Here is a 17,538-nt window from a genome sequence, read left to right on the forward strand (position 1 = left end):
TCTTAGAGAGCTAGTTATCTCAGACACTGAAATGTTAAGCAATTTGCCTAGAGTCACTGTGAGTCAGAGGCTACTTATTCTTAGGTCTTCTTAACTGAAACTGGTTCTTTTAACCTTTCATAGAAGTTTTATTTGAAGTTATGAGAATGGCTAAGGCTGCTTTTTGGTTTGTTTAATTAATTATTCCAACATGTAAAGATAGTTTTCAACAATCAATTTTTATAATAGAAATATTTTGTTTTCCAATTACAGTGGTAGTTTCTACCAATCATTTTTTTGCAAGGTTTTAAATTTTACAATTTTCCCCCTGCCTCCCTTTTCTCTCCACTCCACCCAACAGAAAACAATTTCAACAATCATTTTTAAAAGATTTTTCACCTTCCTGTTTCCTCCATCCTCCCCTTGACAGAGGACAATCTAATATAAATTATACATGTACAACTGTGTTATGCATATTTCCATATTAATCATATTGTGAAAAATATGGATAAGACTTCTGAAAGAGCAAGAACATAGAGAAAAGAGGGCTGAGGACTGAGTCTTATTTTATTCATCCTTAGAAATCTAAAGGAGAGGGGCAGCTTGGTGGTACAGTGGATAGAGCACTAGCCCTGGAGTCGGGAAGAGTCAGGTCTTCCTGACCTGAGTTCAAATATGACCTCAGACACTTAATAATTACCTAACTCTCTGTGACCTTGGGCAAGTCACTTAACCCCATTGCCTTGCAAAAACCAAAAAAGAAAAAGAAATAAAAAGGAGAAATGTCTGAACGATAAGAAAACTAGTACAATACAGTATCAATGAAGTTAAGGTTTCCAAGCTGGGAGTATTCAGTATGTGAATGAAAAAATATCTATTAACTTTCTAGGTGTTTAGGTGGTTCAGTGGACAGAGTCCCAGGCCTGGAGTCAGGAAGACTTGAGTTCAAATACAGCCTCAGATTATAGCCTTTACTTGCCTTAATCTAGGGGAAAAGAAGATGTCAAACCATGAGCTCTATGTAGCATAGGGATACAAACAGAAAAGCAATCCCTATTGTTAAAGAGCTCACATTCTTGCCCCAACTTGGGCAGGAAGCAGCTCGTTGAGAGCAACATAATGATGTTACCAGAAGACATAGGTCATCCTATGGAGGGTTGTGGCCAACAGAGGGGCACTTGGGTGTAGAAAAGTAACAGTTGGTTGTATAGGGCTCTTGAGAAAAATTGAGACACCCCATCCAGAAGCAATGGCAGAATTGATATATAAACATGAGGTGGAGGGTGGAAAGTAAGGGACATACCATGAGAAATTTGGGGAAAGGATTGACTCAGGGTTAAAGTGTTCATATGTCAGCAGAGCTACAATTGCTCCACACTAGTTATGGTGGGCATCTAGCATCAAGGAAGGGATAGAACTAATCATCATCCTGGTAAATGGAATGACCTTAAAAAAACATAGTTAATAAGGTAGGACTTGTGGTATTCATTCTCACATTTGGCATTTCCAGAACAGCCACCCTCAGATGCAAAGTACCCTGTAGATTTATTTTCCCAAAAGAATACATCACAAGCCCCACCCACATTATATATTGACTGTTTTTTCCTAGTCAGACAAAAAGCAACCAAAGGAAATCCTTTTGTGAAACAGCATAGTCAAAAAAAGTAATTATTGAACATTTTCCCAATTGTTTATGAGGTTCATCTCTTCCACAGATACCATTAGAAGGAAATGTGGAACACATTTGGGGAGTTTCACATGTAGGAAATGTATATCTCTGAAATCCATAAATGGAAGAGGTACTTACAGTTCTAAAATTGCAGGATTGCCTATATCTTCTGGTCTCATCATTCTGTACTCTGGATTGAGCCCTCTTCCTGTCCATGTTAGTGTCTTCCCAGGTGAATGACTCTGCCATCTTGGGTGATTTCCTGGGGGCTTTTTGGTGTGGTCGCCTCTGTTGGATTACCCTTCCATTAACTTCAGGGCTTCATCTCTTGAGAGTCACTTTTTGGCAAGTTGGGATTCCTAACTACTAGCTGACAAAGAATAATGGCTTTTTAGTCAGTTGTTCCATTCAGTTTATAAAAGTCAGGCATGTTGTCCCCAGATTAAGATTATCTTTCCTTTTCAACATGTACTTATGTTTACTGAGAAGATTACCATCCTCTGTTCCAGAAAACTAATGACCCAGGACTAGAAATTCCTAAGATATTCTCTTAATACACAAATCATTTAGAATCCCCACAAAAAGTTAAATAAGGACATTATTCTCTTCCCTTCTAGGAACATCTTTGCTTTAATTTTGTACATATATCAGCAACAAAATCAGTCCCTGTGGATCTTAATACATTTTAGGAGAAAACCTTTCTAACTTCCAAATGACAAGAGTTCATTGGGTGACTGAATTCAAGGATGTAGGCAAAAGGAGGCAAGAGAAGGTTGCAGCAATGGCCCAAGCCTGAGGATTCAACACAGAGTTAGAGGAATATTTTGCTAAGGGTATAAGCAAGATTATGGTTGGTCCCTCACAACTTCTTTTTTTATAGCAATGTTATGTTAGGTCATGTCTTCTTCTTGCTTCACTGATTCATCAATGCTTTAAACTGAGTCAGGTTAGTGAGGAAAAGATAGCTTGAGTGCCAGGAGTGTAGGAAAAACAAAATGCAATAAACTAATTTCCATTTTGGCTAAAATTGTTTTACCTTGCTTATCTGAGAAAAGGTAAATGACCCAGCAGTTTTATGTGAGCTTAAATGTTTTTCTTAATTTGCGCTGGGTGGATTGACCTATTTGCAAATAGTCACATCTGTCTGTAATTGAATTAGTTTCTGAATACATAACAGCTTTAACTTGAACCAGAGATCAGTGGAGAAAAAAGCTGAAAAATGACCAGCCTAGATAAGACATAAATGACACCATTTCCAATCAGATAAGAAGAGTTACAACAGAATGTCCTGATAGATAATGAACTGACAGTTTTTTGAAGCGTGTAAATGAATTCTCTGGAATGGACACATGGTATTGACAAACATGGTCATCTCCTCTGTGTCCTTTACAATGTTAGCATTGCTTTGACCAGTAACCCTTTTGTTTCTCTTGTTCCTTAATTAAAGTAAAGCTTGCTTTTGTAACACAAGTCATTGCACATTTGAAAAATTGGTCAGAGCTGTGCATCTCACAACCATTTAACTCGATACTGGAGAGCACAGAACACCTTGTTCTGGCTACTGTAAAAGGCCTCATTGATTAGTAAGCAATTGAACACTAGTATTATCTGATGACAGCAAGTTTGTCTAAAACTGCATTATAGTAGATAAAAATAATGAGAAAGGGAAAACAATTCATTTTGAATTGGTCAATGCAATTTTTTCTAATAGGACCTTGATTTCAAACCTCCTCTGGGGCTTACTTGCTTTGTGACCTTGGGGCATGTTACTATCCCTTTCAAGTTTCCTCATCTGTAAAATAAAATTCCAACAGGAGAAAGAGTGCTGGATTTGGAGTCAAATTTGGATTTGAATCCTAGCACCTCCATTTTAGAATTGTTATTAACACCAGGTCCATTTTTATCTGGGATCTCAGTTTCTTAATCTGTAAAACCAGTTTCTTAATCTGAAGATGACCTTGAAGGTCCCTGCATCTCTAAATCTTCTATCATGTGGGGGGATCTCAGGTGGAGGTTAACACGGGACCTGAAGAGACCCAGGCTAGTAAGAACATTCCCATTGAGTAGGAACATCCCCAATGAGTTGCTCCAGCCTGTTTGGAGGATTCCAGTAAGTCTATTGAGGGTTTGGAAGCATGTATATTTTAGCCCACTTCTGGGAGTACTTAATGAAAGTAATGACAAGTCTAGCTCTCCACTCCAAGGTTGCACTAGTATCTCAGTTTATGGCTTGGTAGTAAATTATGATGTAAATTCTAAGTTCTAGACCCTTAGTGATCTATAGACATTTCAAAGCTCCCAAGGGTATAGCCCTCTCTCTAATATGAACAGAAAGAACAAACTTAAGGATAAAAGACAGAAGTCTGAGGCTTTTTCCCAAGCAGAGACTTTCAGCATGTCTTCCTCACTTGAATAAAAACCTACAAAAAAAGGTCAAATTGCTCCCCTTTTGCCTCTCAATTTTGACTTAGGAGCCTACGAAAACATACCAAAACACAAAACAAAATTAAAAAAAAAAATCCCTTATTACCACAAAGTAAATCAATCAGAATATTTGTTCATTTGGAAGAGGTAGACTTCCTGTCCTCTTCCAAATGGTCTGGAAGTAGTAAGAGCATACTGCCCATGATTGTAAGTGGAGATCCAGTCCACTCCATTCCACATAAGTCAGATACTTCTCAGAAACAGCTCATCTACCTTGCTTGCTCCCAGGACTCATTGGCCAGGAACCCATTACATAAGGTAGAACAGGCTGATTCCTGAAAAATCTTTAGGTCTGTCATTAAGCTGTGAGACTACAGACAAGTTTCTGCATTCAACTAGACCTGTTTCCTCACATCCATTTGTAATTTGGCTCACCCAAATTGGAGATTCCTTTGGGTATCACTCAACTGATTCATTCTTCTCTGTCAGGATTTCAAGGAACAGGATGTAAATTCACCTCTTCCACCCCAATATGGATGCTCCTCAGGGCTTTGACTCTCCTCTGAATCTAGGGATGGGTTGTTGCTTTGTTTTTTCAAAAGTTGGATGATTGGCAGTTCATTTGCCTCCACTCACTATCTACTCCCATTCCTTATGTCCCTGGCTATGTGCCTAGTTAATTAATCTACTTAATTTTCTGCATCACCTAGGGCTGAAATACAACCTTGATTAATGTAGGTCATGGGCAAATGGTTAATTAACGCATAGGTCTGCATACTCTTATACATGTGCACATACACAGAGGAACATGTACATTCTATGCTGTTTGAAAAAGGAAAGCCCTGGACAGTTTTGGTGAAGGCTGTTGCCCTTCAGGGAGAAGGGGCTCCAATGTGTTCCCTTATCTTTGAAACTCTAAGAGCATCTCAGAAAGCTAGCTCCTGTCCAGTCTGAAAAAATGATAGCAGAGCATCTAAAGGATATCAGCCAGTGGGCCTAATATCAATTAAAGTCTGTTCTACTGTTTATGTTTGTATTACCTTTGGGGAGACTTATGGGAACTTGGATCTTGGGTATTTGGTGCAGAGCTGACAGAGCACAGGTGTGAAGAAGAAAAGACAGCATGACCAAAAAGGTCAATGACCCCACATCTTTCTTGGGCTAAGATTTTAATGCCTTCCATGTGACTTGCTCATTTACTATTTTAAATCACACATAAACACACCCCACCAGCTGAACCAAAAGTGCATTTTTGGTTTTTCATTGGGGAAAAGAGGAGAAGAAAATAAGTATGGCATTTTGGGTAAAAGCGACTTTGATAATTCACTTTGGAGATTGAAGGGTTCTTAGCCAGGGAGTACTCCTCCCCCACCTGGCATGGTTCATATTTTGTTAATGATAATTCAGCATCCTCCATAAATTTTATATTTGCAGTCTAAGGAAGGAGTGGGAGGCCAAGGGCACTACCTACCTGCCACCTCTTGATTTCTTGGCCTTTCTCCTAATGGCCCTTTGCCAGAAGAAACTAAGGGGACTTTAGGAGATGTTGGAAGCCAGAACTGTGCAAGGTCAAGTCATTGCTAGATGAGGAAAGCATCATTTTTTTCCTGCTCTGAGCCAAGTAATTTGTCATTATTCATTTTCCCCCCTCAGAGATGGATGGATATTCTTCAAATGCTTTTGTCTTATCTCAACTTTTCTTTTGCTCCTGTTTCTTTCTACCTATATCTTTCACTCTCCTGTCTTGGTCAAAGGATTCTCTTCCCTTAAAGACTCCTAAGTACTTTTTCTCCAGGATCCCACTGCTATTCTTACTATCCAGTCCCCCTAGACAAGTCACTTATTCTGTCTGCACCACAGTTTTCTAATCTATAAAGTTAGATAATAGGATTAGATGGTCTCTGTCTATGTTTTCTAGATCTGTTCCTGCTGTCCATCTATTTCTTTAATCACATGAAAAAAAGCAGTCCTTTTGTCTGGGCCTCCCTGATGACTGAAATGTATTCCTTCTTCACTATCACCTCCACAATAAGAAAGGTTAATTGATTAAGCATCCTTGAGTAAAAGAAACCTTGACTCCTCCCCTTCTATCACACAGAAGAAACAGGAAGAAATGAGAATGATGAGAGTTCTGCTCTCAGCCTTTTAGATACAGTCCCTTATTAACGCCCCAGTAACTATGATCATGATAGTTTATATTTGACAATAAAGTGGCATGGAACTATATGACTATCTGTTGGAATTTCTCCTGAGATGGAGGAGTCTCTCCTCTGACCTACAATCCTGAGAACTGCTAAAGTCAGATTGCTGTAATCCATGGAAATGAAAAATGGGAAGGAAAAAATAAAAACAAAAAACCCAAGAGAAACTGAAAATCAAAGAAAATAGACATAAAAATTGAGTAACCTGGGAAGTGGAGAGCAGAATGAAACAAAGGCAAAGAAGGAGAAAGAGAAATATCTGGAGCCTGGGAATGGGTGCAAGAGGAAACACATGGCAAAGATAGAGTGGGTGACTTAACAGAGGGTGTTTAATACTCTTCCAGGTTCAGCTGCCAATTCCAGATTTTCATTAATTCTTGGGAGCCTCTTTGCTATTGACTGGATCTTTGTAGGTTTCAATTAACCCACTGTGTAGAATCATCCTTGGGAACTGCACTTGGAAATCCTGGGTTCTAATCCAGACTCTATCACTATTAGATATTAAGCAAATCATCCTCTCTCCCTAAGATTGTTTTTGCATCAGTGGAGTGAAAGGGTTGGATTAGATGATTCCTAAGGTCCACTTAAGTTTTAACAATAATCAGTATGATTATGGATATCAATATGCATGTATGAGGGGAAGCTAGGTGGCACAGTAGATAGAGTGGCAGGCGTGGCAGGCCTGCTATCAGAAAGATCCAAATTCAAATTCAGCCTTAAGATACTTTGTAGGTCATAGAGGATCATAGAGTCTTGAGTGTTAAAGAACTGTTTATGACCTAACCAAGAAGATATTATCCAACCTCTAGGAGTGGGGTTGATTTAAATGGTTAAATGGTAAAAAGTTGGTAAATGGTTTAAACAACGGCTCTTTGAACTCGGGTACTCCTGACTCCAGGGCCAGTGCTCTATACATGTGCCACCTAGCCACCTCAAACAACGGCTGTTTGGAGAAAACTCAAGATATGACTTTTAAGAGGAATCTTCAATGCTACCATTTTTCCCATCACTTTCTTAAAGGTAGACAATTAATACAACAATAAACCAAACCCTACTTTGTAATTTTTACTTGTTTACTTGTTTCTCAGATGAAAATGTTCACACTGAAAATTCCATGAGTAAGTTCTTGAAAATCAGTTTGAACTAGCTTCAACACATCTTGCAGATACTTAAAGACTAGAATGACCTGATCATTTTCATTTCCTTGGTGTGATCTTTAATCTACATGCCATCTTTATTGACCCACTTTGGACATGTTCCAACTTACTGGCATTTAAACTAAAACCAGCTCCTCATAATTAAACATAAAACTCCTGAAATGGTCTGACCAAAATGTATACAGAACTTTGGAAACCACACAAAACACCATACATACACACAAAATACTGAGATAAATGGGCTGATGGGGGGAAATCTTCTGGATGGAGGTGAGATTTGAACTAAGTTTTTTTAATGGTGGTGCCCATCTTAGCAAAATCCATTTTCTTTTTATGAGAATTTTTCACACTTGCTAATAAATGGCTTGCTGCAATTGGATAGACAACAAGGTCAAGAAAGAAAAATTTAGACTTCCAGAAATAAGCTGTTGGTCTCATATAGGCAGACATCATCATTCTTTCATAGTTTCTCCATCTGTCAAATGGAATTAATGATATTTGCCACCTACTTGCCAACTTTCAGACATGTCCTGAAGAATAATCAGCAAATGTTGGGAGAGGACTCTTTGTTCTCAAAAGAAATGGCATTTTGGGCATATATCGAACATGACCTTTTCATAGACATTGTTCTTTTTTTATTGGCAAGGCAATGGGGTTAAGTGACTTGCCCAAGGCCACAAAGCTAGGTAATTATTAAGTGTCTGAGGCCGGATTTGAACTCAAGTATTCCTGACTACAGGGCCGGCACTCTAACCACTGTGCTACCTAGCCACCCCAACATTGTTCTTTTATAAAAATCACAACTTTTCCAAATTTAGAAAATTTCCTTTGCTCCTAACGGAAATGTCCTGCCTGGCTTCAGGGCCAATAAGAGTAGACAGAGCAACTATTCTTGCCTGGGGCAAACTCCAAGATGTCAAAATGTCCTCAGGACAGTCTTGGGTTGTGCCTAGATCTATCTAGAGAAGCAAACTCAGAAAAGGAAGAGAAACAAAGGATGCTCACTTAGAAAAGTGGCCTTCAGGGTGAGGATAGGAGAAAGCCCTGAAGTGTTCTGGAGCAGCTGGGAGCAGAAAATTAAACTGAGGCTTTCTGGTTCCAAGTTCCTTGCAAAGTAGGAGATAGGGTCACTTAGAACTGCACCATAGAGGGATATGGCAGCCTTGAGTCAATGTCAAGGTAAATGTAGCTCCAAGGAATCAGGGGATCATAGATTTAAAGCTGATAGAAAACTTCAAAAGTTTAGCTCTTTTTACAGGGAGGTTGAATAACTTGCTTAGGATCACCTAGTTAATAAATGTCTAAGTAAGGATTTTATATTATGCTCTCTCAGGAGTTCACTAGATATACTTTGTCAATCATTGAAAATATGCTGAGGGGGTTCAGGGAAGGCTCAACAGCTGCCTCATCCTTTCTGTGGGTGTCTTGGGTAATGTTTCCTTCCTCCATATATAGGTACAAGGTTTCTATTCTATTACTACTACTACTACTTCAGAATGTGTAGGAAATCACATTCATCTGCGTCTAGATGCAAAGAATGTCTCTATTCCCTTTTGCTATTTATGTTATTGTACCATACCGCTTCTAGACCCTCTTCCTTTCAAGGGACCCCTACCACTAGACTCCCATGGACCAGGATCAGGGTTTGTAGAAACAAATCTCTAAAGAAACCAAACCTCTTTAATTTTCTGACATTTTATGTGCTTAGTCTTGGAGCTTGCCCATGCCTAAATTCTCTTCAAAAAGGGAGTAGGTTCAGGGGTGGTTAGGTGGCACAGTGGATAGAGCACTGGCCCTGTAGTCAGGAGTACCTGAGTTCAAATCCGGCCTCAGACATTTAATAATTACCTAGCTGTGTGGCCTTGGGCAAGCCACTTAACCCCATTGCCTTGCAAAAAACCTTTAAAAAAGGGGGAGGGGAGTAGATTCTCAGTGTATAAGGTAGTTCAGTTATAGGATAGTTAACTATTTTTCTCTACCCCCAAAGAGATCTTTAGAAAAGACTCACAAGTGTGCATTAACAAAGATTTAAAATATGAACCAGTTATATAACTATGATTATACTATCCTGGGAAACATATACACATCTTGGTATATGTCTATATATGTATGTGTGTTTATATGCACATATATAAACATACATATATATATATACACACACACATATTTTTTCATCCAGAAAAAGAAATTTAAATGTGCTATACTTAGACACAAAGAAAACAATCAGTCCAGAACATCAGGGGAATCCATAGTGCATACAGAAATAAACTGATTTCAAGCAGAAAGATATTATTCTACTAACTAAAATTTAATAAGAATAGTTAGCATTAATGTATCACTTTAAGTTTTAAAAAGTACTTCACAAATATTAGCTCATTTTTTCCTCACAAAAAAAGCCTGGGAGGGAAGCGCTATTATTATTCCCATTTTTATAGAGGGGAGGAAATTGAAGAAGACAGTGTTTGCTTTTTCAGCTGTGCCATTTAGTATTGCTTATTATCTGTCAGACATTGTTCTAAGCACTGGTGATAGCATAGAAAAGCAAAAGGCATAAGACACACTTTTTACTCTTATAGAGCCTACAATCTAATGGATGATTAAAATATGGAATATCCTGTGGATGATTAAAATATGGAATGTGGTATGTAGTATTTGAATGACTGTAAGAAGTTTAGATCAAAATGGAGAGCTGGTCCAGTCCTGGGTAGGATCCTATCTCCAAAGGTGTTAGCCATGGGTAAGCAGTGCTCTGTCAATCCATATCTTTGCTGCTGTGACTTCTGGTCAGCATAGTCAACCTACTTGAACTTCAGCCTCCTCTTCCTCCTCTTCTACACTCACCCTTGCATTTCTTCTCAAACCATCCTTGCTGTAATGGTAGTTTTGGAATCCACAAGATGGTTCCAAGACCCAGTCCTTGTTGGTGCCGTGTTGTCCCTCCTGATCAATGCCTTTTGGCAAGCCATGGCAGGGATTGAGCTTCTCCTCTTGTCCATCATCTCCTCCAAGGAGTTGCTGCAGTAGGTTTTTCTCAAAATGCAGTCAGCTCCAAATAAGTATGTGGGAATTCTTGAGCTCCTGAGATGGCCAAAAGTCAAATCTCTCAAGACTGCTGTTTCAGCCCCTATGTTCAGGGAAGTAAAAAAGAAAGTAGAAAAGACAACCAGGGACATAAAATTTTGACTTGGAAACCTAAGAAACTAATTAGAAGCTAATGAGTTCTTATAAAGACTGGAAATAAGGGAGGCTAGATAATATAGTAGACAGAGTACTGAGTTCATATCCAGCCAAGTCACTTAACTGCAATTGCCTCCAAAAATTTTTTTTTTAAAGATAGAACTTCTAGGAGCAGAGAAGAGGACTTCACAAAAGCCCTAGGGATAGGAAGGAAGAGAGACCAAAGGTTGAACTCATTCCTTCAGTGCCAAATCCTTTTTGACACATTCACCCCTTGCTGCCATCAATAGACCCAGAAAATGATGCATCATTCTAATGAACCTACATATGACTCCCTACAAATAAGCCAGGGTTCCACAGATTAAAGCAGGATTGATTGGTTATTCTATTTTATTTACTTCATTTTTTCATAAATGCTTTGTTGTTGGATTGGTGGTCTAAAAATAGATTATATTATATTTCTTGGGCTGTGAGTTGCAAAATTGATTACCCAAAATATCCCAAAGTATTTCTGGGGGGAAAAGGGGGCTCCAGTCAGAATCGTCAATACTTTTAAGGACCCATTTGTTGAATTTGCTTTCCTATTCCTTGTTCCCACCTGATGATGAGACAGGTTTCTTAGCACCTACACTAAATAAGTCCTCAAGAAATAGGAAATGGTTGTCAGGGCCCCAAATAGAAAATCCTTCAAGTTAAACCCTTCAGTCTCTTGATGCTAAAGAAATATTTGTACTTCCAAATAAACAGATTTTCTTTGTGTTGGATATAAGAGAGACTAAAGTGTGTGTGCATCGGAATTTGTTGGGTAATGTGGGGGAGAAGTTTCCTAGTTTATTCCATGATGAAATGCTATAAAAACCAGTCATTAAGCTTGCACAGATGTTATTGACAATATTTGAAAATATATTTGTACATAAATGCGTGTTTTTCTGTGAGTTGTTTTCTTCAAACATCTATAAAACTCAACAACTTTCTATTTTTAAAATGAGTGTCAGTACCTAAAATGTTAAAAGGGATTAAATAAACATTAAATAGCAATGTCTGGATTGTTGGTTTTTCAAATCATCTGTTGTCATTTCTATATTAGTATTATTTTGTCTTGACTTTTGCTTAATAAAACTTTCTCTAATGAGGTTGATTTTTAAGTCACTGGCTATTTCTGTCTTAATATTCTATTGAGCTAACTTTCCTTGGTGATGAAAAAAATGGCTCTTGGGGAAGGGTTGGGAAGGGAATTAGCTTCAAAAATTAGTCCCTTTATTGTCCAAGCATAAGACACAGCACTCTTGTTATTCATTAGAGTTGTGAAAAGAGTTTACTTGAGGGGAAAGTTTGCTAATACAAGGCAGCCAAATTAACCACCTTTATGTGTAATCCTCTATTCAAAGCCCTATAGGGTTTTGGGCTATTCTCTGACTTGTACATACATAATTGCATGTGTGTATATATGTAAATGGCTATAGAGGGAAAATATTAGAGATAGATAGGGAAATAGAAAACAGAAAGATGGACTGATGCATGCAACATTCCAGAGCTTGGGCAGAACCTTGAAGAGTTGCCCTGTGATCTGGTCTACTTTCAGGGATTCATGACTCCTGATCGGCTGAGAGACCACTGAGCCTGTATACAGGTGTATAGTATGCATGTGGGGGACTTGTCTTCTGATAGGAGGACACACGTCACAGAAAGAATTAGAGAAACAGTTTGAAGTAAGAGGCAAAGTAAGAATTTTAAATGGCCAGGAGACCTCTCTAGAGTCTTAGAAATCTGCTGGCTGGACATGTCTCTTGATTCCCAGTGCCTTTGGCTACAGACACTTCCAAGAATGGACATTTAGGGTGAGAGTATTCTCTTCATAGTTATTCAGATTTTACCTTACTTCTAAGTAAAAGAGTTCAAGTACAAAAGTATTATATATACTAATTTGTATAACTTTCTCCCAATTTGTTTTACTACTTGCTTTGATAAATATATTTGTTTACTATCTGTGATTTTGCATAATAAATGTTTGATGGAGCAGAGGATGCTAGGATCAATTCACACCAGTTCTCAAGAATCTGTTGTTAAATTTTAGTGTGTACATTTACATCTCAGAAATCAGCAAATGCTGATCAAGGCTTAGTTTTGTTGATGGGCTAAACTTTAGAAAGTGATGAAGAAAATGTTAATAAGGTAGAATACATTTAAATGTATGTTATTTGTAAATTTGGGAGGTGCAGAAAAGAGTTTGTTAATTTACCTGCACATTCCTGGATGGGAGATAGATAGGGTAATATAACCTATGATTCTTCTGATTCAGGCAGGATTACTTACCAACAGAATGATCAGAGAGTGGTTTTTAACCCCGAACCCTAAAAAGATTATTGTACCTCTGGGATGCAAACATATGATGTATAGCAGATATAATTTTTTGCCAAATAGCCCTCTTGAAGTTAGGAGAGTGGAATAAGCACCAAGTCATAGACCTATTCATACTCTGCCCAAAGTTAGAAATTGCTGAGTCTTTGAAAATGTGGGATTGTCTATTTTGGATGTCATTCATATGGATCTATCTTTGCTAGATGGACCAGCAGGGTCTTAATGGTCCAGTATATCTTGGTCATACTATCACCATAGTAACTTTTTATGGTGGGATTTTTTTTCTCATTGTTCCAGCCTACTTCTTTAAGTCATTTTTAGACTAAAGTTAGGGCCAGGCTCTGTGACCTTTAAGGAGGGAATGTCTGGACTGGTCCTTTAGTTGCTTTCCCAGAGTATTGTTTTATTCCAGAATCACAGGGGTGATCCAGGTTAGAGAGCTACTTTTGCCCCTCCCACAGTAGCCTGATCCGCGGCAGAGTCTGATCAGTGGTGCTCCTGGTCTGAGTTCTGCAAGTTCCTCATATGGTCTTGGTTCTTAGCAGCAGGTGTGTCAGTTTAATAACTCAGTATAAATACATATATAATTCTCAGTAATTCAGGTTTCAGGGATTTGCATCTCCCTACACAATGTCCTCTCCTTCCTCAGCTTCCATGATTCTTATTTTTCCTGGTTCTATTCCTAGCAGTCTGTCTGACCTCTCCTCAGTCTCCGTTGTCATTTTGATGTCTGCCTCCTGTCCCCCCAATATAAACACTTTCCCACTGAGTCCAATATTTTTTTTAATTTAAGGATATGGGGGTGACTTGTCTGAGGTCACACAGCTAGGCAATTATTAAGTGTCTGAGGCCAAATTTGAACTCAGATCCTCCTGATTCCAGGACTGGTGCTCCATCCACTGCACTACCTAGCTGTCCCAAGTCCAATATTCCAAATTAAACTTAACTACTCCTTTTCCCAAATTGACCCCTCCCAACTTTCTGATATTTGTTGATGGCATAACCATCAGGGTTACTTTGGACCATTCCCTTTTCCTTGCTGAGGAAAAAATGACTCCCTCTCTCCACATCGAATCAGTTTCCAGGTGTTAATGATACTATCTCTTTTTTTTCTATTTTGTAAAATTAAAAAAAAACATTGTCATGTGTGCAGCAAAACAAGAGAATTTATATTATAAAACAATAAATTTCACTTTCAGGAAAGCCTATATAATATTAAACATTGGGTTCAAAATTGTCCATCTTTGCTTTTGTTCTCTGCTATGTATTGTTTGCTTTATTTTTCTCCCTTCCCCCCAGGGTGGCTATAATTGAGCATGGATGTACACACACATATCCCTATATATATATATGATTTGTATGTAGCTCTCATTTTTATTACATTTCTTAAAAGCAACAATCCCTCCTCACTTCTCTACTCTACTTCTACTTGCTACTTGCCCTTCTATTCCTTAATTTACCACTCTTCAAAGAATACCTCCCTTACACACCCTAGTAAATCTACAAACCCTTCTATACCTCCCCATTAATCTATACACCTTTCCATATACCCTTTTATCCTATTCCATTACCCTCTTGTTGGGAGCCAGGGTCTCTAAGCTGTTTGATACAGCCGCGACAAGAAGACTCAGGGCAGTCACACTGCCTGATGGAACAACATTTCCTTCTTCCGTATAGATAGGGATTCCATGTATACCCATATTTATTGGTCTATTATTGATTGCAAAACTTACTCATCCTAATAGTGGAGTGACTATAAAGGAAGGATTTCAGAGAAATTCCTTGAATAAAACAGATTGTGAACTCTGTCCAAATTTAACAGGACTGCCTCTCCCTGAGACATACAAAAGGCTTCAACATTATAAAATCTTTGGAAAATACAGCACTGGGAGTTCCAGGGAGACATCAGAATATATACAGGGAAACCAGATACAAGATAGGTCAGATAGAATTCCAGGGAAATTAACAATTTTGCCCCCTTACCATACACAGAAATATATGTTAAAGATGGTGAAAGAATAATTAGTTTAGGTAACCAATATGTGAACTCTAACAGCCTTAGTTTATTGGGAAAGAATAAAAAGTCATAGAAACTGTAGCGTCTACCAAGGGCTGAAAGGAAAATTGGTTATTGAAGGAGTCAACGGACAGGTGGACAAACATAACTACCCTCAAGGGAGCATATTGAAAAACATTACATATGCAGTACAAAAACATAAAAGCATTCCATTAAACAAATTATATCAAAGATTATTATCAGGAAAGTTCTGTTTAATTAATAACTTTACTATGCAGTAACGAACTAGGCAACAGGCAGGTTGAGGTCATCACAGTCTTAGCAGGGACAAGAAAATTAACTACATGATTGATAATCACACTTGTAACCACTACATGATCAAACTTGTAACTATATGAACTATATGATTAATGATGAAAATTGTACACTTTTGTAACCAAGGAAATGATCTTAGCTTGCTTGCTTGAAACATACAGGATTCTGAAACTATAAAAATAAATCAAGCAGCTGACAGTCAACCTGCTCCTGCCTTTACCCACTGTTGACTCAACTCATTTCGCCAACTCTATCCCTCCTGTCAGGTTCCAAGAACCCCACGGAAGCTGGACCCCCGCACCCTCTGTCTCATTGCCCTTGGTATCCCCTCCTATTTTTTATGAATACAGAAGGCTTTTATAGTCATATATGTGTGTAAATATAAACATTTATACTGTATATACAAATTTACACACATAGGCACACATATTTGTTAGATGAGGAAGGGTATATAAACTTCCCTTCCTCATCTAATTCCTCTGTATCAAATCTACTTCTCAAACCTTATTTGTATAAGATGGTAACTTTAAAAAAATCTTTCCTAATCCATCCTACTCAGCTCCACCCTAATCTTTCTAATTACTCAATTACTAATAACAATCTAGGATTTATGGTTTATAATTCCACATATGGATAGTAAACAATCTGTCCTTATTGAGTCATGTGTAATAAGTCTTTGATGTTTACATTATATATCTTTTGGTTCTTGTATGCCAAATTTGCTATTAAGTGCAGGTTTGCAAAAAAATCCTGAAAGTCTAAAAATTCATTGAATGTCCCTCTTTTTTGTTTAGGATTATGCTTAACTTGGCTTAGGTATGATATCTGCAAATTTGCTAGTCAATACTTTGTGTTCCAAGATTTATGATCTTTTAAAATAGCCACTGTAATGTTTTGTGTAATTCTAACTGTGGTTCTGACATATTTAAAATATTTTTCTTGTTGCTTAATTTTGTTAATATTTGCTCCTTAACCTGGGGTTAGGGTGGGAATTTAGCTATGATATTCCTGTCAGTTTTCTTCCTAAGATACCTTAAACAGGTGAGTATTGGCGATTTTTTTTTATTTTACTTTCCCCTTTTGTTCTAAATCTTTGGTTCAATCTTTTTTTTCTTTTTTTGCAAGGCAATGGGGTTAAGTGACTTGCCCAAGGTAACACAGTGAGGCAATTATTAAGTGTCTGAGGCCAAATTTGAACTAAGTTCTCCTGACTCCAGGACTGGTGCTCTCTCCATTGTGCCACCTGGTTGCCCCAGGACAATTTTCTTTAATTATTTCTTTGATTCTTTCTTTTTCTTTTAGATTTTTTTTACAAGGAAAATGGGGTTAAGTGGCTTGCCCAAGGCCACACAGCTAGGTAAATATTGAGTGTCTGAGATCGGATTTGAACTCAGGGACTTCTGACTCCAGGGCTGATGCTCTATCCACTGAGCCACCTAGCTGCCCCAATTATTTCTTGTATTATACATATCAAGTTTTTTTTTTTTCTGATAGTTGTGTTCAGGTAGACTGATTATTCTTATGTTCTCTCTTCTTAATCGCCAAAGCTATTGCTTTTCTTGTGAGGTGTTTAGCCTTCTCTTTTATTTTTTTCATTATTTATACTTTGTTTTATAATTTCTTCATCTCTTACTATTTCCTTTGGCTTCCCCTTGCTCTATTCTATTTTTTTTTTTTTTTAGGTTTTTGCAAGGCAATGGGGTTAAGTGGCTTGCCCAAGGCCACACAGCTAGGTAATTATTAAGTGTCTGAGACTGGATTTGAACCCAGGTATTCCTGACTCCAAGGCTGGTGCTTTATCCACTACGCCACCTAGCTGCCCCCTCTATTCTATTTTTCAAAGAGTCACGTTCTTCCTTAAGATTCTGGATCTCCTTTTCTAGTTGTTTTACTTTCTTTTCATAATTTTCTTGTTTTTCTTGAATTGTATATATTTTCTTTTTAAATTTCTTCCTTAATCTCTTATACTTGGTTTTTAAAGTCTTTTTTGAGTTCCTCTATGAATTATTTTTGAGCAGATAGCCATTTGACATTACTCTTTGGGATAGGAGAGATTTTTTTTTTTGCTTCAGCATCTTCCTGTGAAGATGAATCCTGGTTCTTCTCTTCCTATAGTAACTGTCTGTGGTGGGGTTCTTTCTCCTTTGCCTGTTCATTAAAAAAAAATAGCAGCTTTTTCTTGTTTTCATCTCTAGTCCTGGGGTAAGGTGGGTAGTGTCTCTGAACTCAAAAGCTTTGTCT

General features: G+C 37.9%; 1 protein-coding gene and 1 long non-coding RNA gene across 2 annotated transcripts in view; one reads left to right on the forward strand and one right to left on the reverse strand.

Annotated features, from left to right (window-relative positions):
- Positions 1-5,469, reverse strand: part of LOC141517740 (uncharacterized) — a 95,082-nt gene extending 89,613 nt beyond the window's left edge. Inside the window, exons 1-2 of the long non-coding RNA XR_012476976.1 lie at positions 4,508-5,469; positions 1,787-2,018 (exon numbers count right to left, since the gene is read on the reverse strand). This is a non-coding gene — a long non-coding RNA (uncharacterized LOC141517740). The remainder of the gene's footprint in view (positions 1-1,786; positions 2,019-4,507) is intronic.
- Positions 1-17,538, forward strand: part of SPMIP2 (sperm microtubule inner protein 2) — a 174,100-nt gene that overhangs the window by 65,383 nt on the left and 91,179 nt on the right. The gene's annotated exons all lie outside the window — the stretch shown is intronic.

Source organism: Macrotis lagotis, chromosome 3 (assembly GCF_037893015.1).
Source record: "Macrotis lagotis isolate mMagLag1 chromosome 3, bilby.v1.9.chrom.fasta, whole genome shotgun sequence".
Taxonomy (NCBI): domain Eukaryota; kingdom Metazoa; phylum Chordata; class Mammalia; order Peramelemorphia; family Peramelidae; genus Macrotis; species Macrotis lagotis.